Source organism: Choloepus didactylus, chromosome 19 (assembly GCF_015220235.1).
Source record: "Choloepus didactylus isolate mChoDid1 chromosome 19, mChoDid1.pri, whole genome shotgun sequence".
Lineage (NCBI taxonomy): Eukaryota > Metazoa > Chordata > Mammalia > Pilosa > Megalonychidae > Choloepus > Choloepus didactylus.
The window spans coordinates 38,002,497-38,008,738 of NC_051325.1; positions in this window are offsets into that span (position 1 = coordinate 38,002,497).

Consider the following 6,242-nt stretch of genomic DNA (forward strand, 5'->3'; position numbering starts at 1 on the left):
AATATATATGTATATATATATGTATATATACACACACACAGGCACACACACCCACACATATATAATTTCCTACAATCTCCTGGTGTCTAGTGAAGTGTAGAAACCTCACCTCTCTTTTTTTTTTTTATCTTCATTTTATTGAGATATATTCACATACCACGCAGTTATACAAAACAAGTAGTACATTCGATTGTTCACAGTACCATTACATAGTTGTACATTCATCACCTAAATCAATCCCTGACACCTTCATTAGCACACACACAAAAATAACAAGAATAATAAGTAAAGTGAAAAAGAGCAATTGAAGTAAAAAAGAACACTGAGTACCTTTGTCTGTTTGTTTGTTTGTTTCCTTCCCCTAGTTTTCTACTCATCCATCCATAAACTAGACAAAGTGGAGTGTGGTCCTTATGGCTTTCCCAATCCCATTGTCACCCCTCATAAGCTACATTTTTATACAATTGTCTTCGAAATTCATGGGTTCTGGGTTGTAGTTTGATAGTTTCAGGTATCCACCACCAACTACCCCAATTCTTTAGAACCTAAAAAGGGTTGTCTAAATTGTGCGTAAGAGTGCCCACCAGAGTGACCTCTCGGCTCCTTTTGGAATCTCTCAGCCACTGAAGCTTATTTCATTTCCTTTCACATCCCCCTTTTGGTCAAGAAGATGTTCTCCGTCCCACGATGCCAGGTCTACATTCCTCCCCAGGAGTCATATTCCACGTTGCCAGGGAGATTCACTCCCCTGGGTGTCTGATCCCACATAGAGAGGAGGGCAGTGATTTCACCTTTCAAGTTGGCTTAGCTAGAGAGAGAGGGCCACATCTGAGCAACAAAGAGGCATTCGGGAGGAGGCTCTTAGGCACAATTATAGGGAGGCCTAGCCTCTCCATAACCTCTCTTTATGTCCATTTACCCTCCTCTGTATATGATATAATTTCCTTAAGTATTTCCTCTACATACATTTCGAACCACATTAGATAGTTTTACATTCTTTTCTTTAAATCTTAAACATAATCTTAAAAAAACTCAAAAGGAGAAGGAAAGTCTGTTGTATTTACCTCTATCTTTGCTTACCACGTTCTTCCTTCCCGATGCTCCAAGATTCCTTCCATTATGGTTTCCTTTCTTTGTTTAGAGAACTTCCTCTAGCCATTGTTTTGGCATCAGTCTGCTGGTAACAAATATTTTTAGTTTTCCTTCATCTGATAATGTACTGATTCCTCCTTTCTTCTTGAAGTATACTTTCACTGGGTATTTTCACAGGATTCTGGATCGACAGTTCTTTTCTTTCAGCACTTGAAAAATGTTGTGCCACCCCTCCTGGCCTTCATGGTTTTTTGATGAAAAATCCACTGGCATTCAAATTGTTTTTCTCCTATAGTTAAGACATCATTTCTCTTTCACTGCTTTCAACATTTTCCCCGTGTCTTTAGTTTCCAGAAGTTTGCTTATGATGTGTTTTGGTTTGGATTTCTTTGGTTTTATCCTGTTCGTGGTCTCTCAGCTTCTTGAATATGTAGGTTTATGTCGCTTGCCAAATTTGGGAAGGTTTCAGCTAGTATTTCTTCATGTGCTTTTTCAGCCCTACTTTTTTTCCCCTCTCCTTCTGGGACTCTGATGACACAAATGTTTGAGTTTTGTCATAGTTCCACAGGTCCCTGAAGCTCTGTTCTTTTTTTTTTTTTTTTTTTCATTCTGTTTTCTCTGTGTTGTTGAAATTGGGTAATTTCTATTTTTCTATCTTCCCATTCACTGATTATTTCTTCTGTCTCCTCATTCTCAGTTTGAGTCCATCTACTTTTCAGTTCTACAATTTCCATTTGGTTCTTCTTTTTATCTCCTTTTTCTTTGCTGAGGGCATTCTGTTGTTCTCATCTATTTCAAATGTGTTTGTAATTTCTCACTGAAGAATTTCTATGGTGGCTGTTTTAAATTCTTTGTCAGATAATTTTAGCAACTCTGTCTTGGTGTTGGCATCTATTGATTGTCTTTTTTCATTCATTTTGAGATCTTCTTGGTTCTTTGTGCGTGATTTTTTTATTGAAACCTGAACATTTTAGGCATTATGTATGAGACTCTAGATCTTATTTAAACTTTCTGTTTTAGCCGGCTTCCTCTGACACTGCTGATGCTGGTAGAAGTCCTGGCTCTTCACCAGACTCCCCCGCACATCACCCCGTGGGGGAGAGAAGAGAAACCTCCTTATGCCAGGGGGAGGTGGAAGTCCCACTTTCCACAGGGTCTACGCAGGAGGGGAGGGATGATCAGTTTTCTGTTTAGGTTTACTATCAGATTGAGAAAAACAAAAAAGTGTGATAGCACACTGTGTTGCTGAGGCTGTGGGGAAACAGGCCCCATCATACATTGCTGTTAGGATTGGACATTGGTAGAGTCTTCAGGGGCAACAATCTGGCAATAGCTAACAAGATTCCAAATGCACATACCCTTTGACCAACAATTCCACCTAAGTCCCAAAAATGTACCCGTCAGTGAAATGACTAGGCACAAAAGGTTGTAAGCAGTCTAAACGTCCCTCTGTAGGAAAGTGATAAATAAAATAATGGTACATCCACACCACAGAATACTGAGGCAGGTTTTTTTTTTTTTTAATGGGGTTGTCTATCTGTTGATATGGAACGATTTTTAAGATATAACCTTAAGTGAGAAAAACAGAAGCAACGTGTAGAACAGTGTGCCTAACCCATTATTTGTGTAAAACTGAAGAAACACACACACACACACACACACACACCGGTATTTGCCTAAATATGCACCAAATGTCTTAGGCTGGATACACAACAATCTGCTAACAGCACTTCTCTGGGGTTCCGCTGAAAGCCGCAGTGGACAAAAAACGGCAGACGCCCCTTTTCCAAGTTCAGGCTGCAGCGGCGGGCCCCCGAGAAGGCCGCGGGGCGCCCGAGTCACAGGCAGCGTTGGGTCCCAGTTCCGGTCCCAGTTCCAGCCCCAGCCCCAACCCCGGCCCCGAAGTCTGGCCTCCCGCCCGTTGAACCCGCCTTCCCGCTGTTTGTTTTTGCAGAAAAGAAAGTCCCGGGCTTGGAGGGGCGGGGAGGGGCGGACAAGGAGGGAGCCCGCCCATTAGCCGCAGGTTGAGGTCCCGCGTCCAACCGAGGGCAATCCCGGAGCTCCCTTCCGGGGACTTTGCGGCAGCCGCCCTGTTTGGCCTCTTGGCGGTCCTGCGGTTTAGTCTCCCCGGGTTAATTAGAAGGGGCTGCGAGATGGAGGAGGTGGGTGCAGTCGCTGAGGGGCCCCGCTGAAGGGGAGACACTCCCTTATTGCTCTATCCGTTTCTCCGGTGTCTCCCCTCCCGCCCCCAGCCCCATGCATTCCCGTTCCTAAAATTTTGTGAATGCCCCTTGGGGTCTGCCTTGATGTCACTGGTGGGCGGGGGTACATAGAGGTGGGAGGGCTTAGAGAGCTTGGAACGGAGCTCCTCTCCACCTCCCCTCAGCCCTCCTCATCCCCTGGCTGCTCCGCTCTGGGTGGCGAGGTGGCCGATGGGATGCCCGGGAATGCCCGCGCTCACTCACCGGCCAGCTTCTCCCCTTGAAGGAGCCCCCACATTCAAGTTTAGAGAACATTCCTCACTAGCTGCGTGCCCTCTCTGAACCTCGATCTTTCCACCTGTAAAATGGATGTATGAGGTTATATCTCATTACATCGACATTCTGTGATTGTCTGCCTGTCTCACTATTTCTAGGAGAGCCGGGACCATGTCTGGTTTGGTCCCTTTCTCTAGCCGCAATGCGCAGCCTAGTGCCTGGCACACAATAAATATTTGTGGAATGAATTAATGTTCCCAGCTATCTGCCCTGGAGCCCACGTTGGGTGCCTCTTGGCTTCAGCCCACAATCCTGGCTGTCCTTGGGTTGGGGGAGAAGGCCTCCAGCTGAGGCTGGAGCCTTCCTCAAAGGCTTTGGGGTCACTTTCCACTTGAATATGGCGTTCAGGATCCTTTTAACTAACGTTTGCTATGAGCCTAGTCCAGGGACCCTCAGACTATTCATTCTCTTTTGGAGCCCACAACCTGGTGGGAGAAACGAACACTGACCAAATAATCCCACAAGTAATGAAAAATGACCAAAAGGACTTGCTTGGGATGTTCCACAGTTTGAAACAGGGGTGCTGCCACAGTCTGGCCTGGGGTCCAGGGAGAGCTCCCAGGAGTGAGATCTGAGGGAAGAGGGGGGAGCTTAGCAAAGAGGGAGGAGGCAGCTCCCTGCAGGTAGTGGTAAGTCTCCGCAGCCCGCTGCCCCTCCGTGGGGCTCCCTTTGCTGGCAGTCCTGATAACGGAGTCATCGGTGATCAGCCTCTGGGGGCTGGAACTGCCCTTTACCCCATTCTGCCAGAAGGGGGCACCCTGCTCCCGGCTTTGGCTTCAGCTGCTGGAGTCCAGACCCTACCTTCCCTCCCGAAGGGAGATTTTGGCAATTGCGATTTTATAAAACACCCAGCTAACCTGGGAGACGCATAACACAGTCTGTTGCTTCCCTTTTCTAGAAGAAGAAACCAAGGCTTGAGGAATTTGGTGGACATAGCTAGTGAGTAGACACAGTATATTAGTAGTCAACATTTATTGAGCCTTTCCTGTGAGCCACACATAATTAATTCTAAGTTCTTTAACCACCCTCTAAGGGAAATTCTGTTTTTATGCCCATCTTACAGATGAAAGAACTGAGGCTTGTAGTGGTTGATTTGCTTAAAGAGGCAATGCCAATGCTACCTGACTGCAGCCTCTGCTGGTAACCACTTTGCCACTGTGCTTTGCCCTCGTGTCCTTCTGCTCCCACAGCACACACATTCATTTTACTGTCATTTGACTAATATTTTTGAGTGCTAGATGCTGCTCTAGGAGCGAAAGATGTAAGGGACAAGACAAAGACCCTGCCCCCCTAATGCTCTGTTCTAGTAAATGTGTGCATTTACACACACAAATGCACTCAGACAAACCTTCATGCACTTTCACACTCATGCACGCATATCGTGCATACTCTTTCACACATACTCTCCCCCACACTCACACAGAACACACACTCACACATTTACATACATATGTACACACATAAAAACACACATGCACACACTCATACACATTCACTATTCACTCATATGCATACTCACATATGCACACACATGTTCAGACACATATTCACACACACTCTTAGGTCTTAGATAAGGATCAGCCTTTACCTGTATTTTAATTGCCAGGAATTTGGGGCCTGAGGTTCAGCCAGTGAGCTGTGAGCTGCTTGTGACAACCCTCCCTTCCTCTTGCCTTCCATTCATTCCACAGACATTGTCAGGTGCCCACTCACCCATTCAGAGGCAGGCAGCTGGCTTCACAGATGACTCAGACCTCCGGGTTCACAGAGGGCTCCTGCCCTCGAGGAACTTCCCAACCATCAGGGGAGACAGACTGACCAACGATTACCACACAGAGCAGTCACTGTCAGAGCAGGTCTGAGCAGATCATCCAGAGTGGAAGGAGGGAGTGACTCACCAGGCCTGGGGTCTGCAGGGGCCTCTCAGGAAGAGGCACCCACCCAGGTCTTGAGAAGCGGCCTTGTAGAGAAGCAGAAAGAGAGAAGTGTACAGGTGCAGGGACCCTTTTTGCAAAGCCTTGACAAAGTAAAAAAGTGGGAAAACAGCTAACATTGTGACCTGTTTCAACTCGTCTATGTAGATTATCTTGTTTAACCTCCTCAACAACACTATGGGATAAAAAATCACCATTTCTGGTATTTTACAGATAAGGAAACCGAGGGTCAGACCCTGAACCTGCTCTGCTGGGCTCCAGGGAGTGAACTCAGAGCCCCCCAGTGCTCAGTTGCTTGTCTGGGGTCACTCCTGCTTCTCACACACATATGCCCTCTCTCGCTCTCCTTCTGTCCCTGATGGGGATGCTGACAGGTGCACCATTCCAGTGTTACCCTCCCGGTAGCCTCCAAAACTCATCTACATACCCTGGTGCCTCCTTTACCTGGTCTTACCAATGAAAGGGCCCTTCTGCCAAAGAAAAAACTTCCGGGTAAGTGAGGCTTACCTTTAGGGGCCACTTAATTTTGTTGTGTTTGGGGCGGACAGCTTTGCAAAGTGCACTATCTGTGCTCCTAAATTCTTCACAGAGGACTGAAAGCTCAGCAGGCTATGACTTCCTCTAGGGCAGGGCCAAGCCTTGGGCACCTCTGTTTCCCGGCATTCAGCTCAGGGCCTGG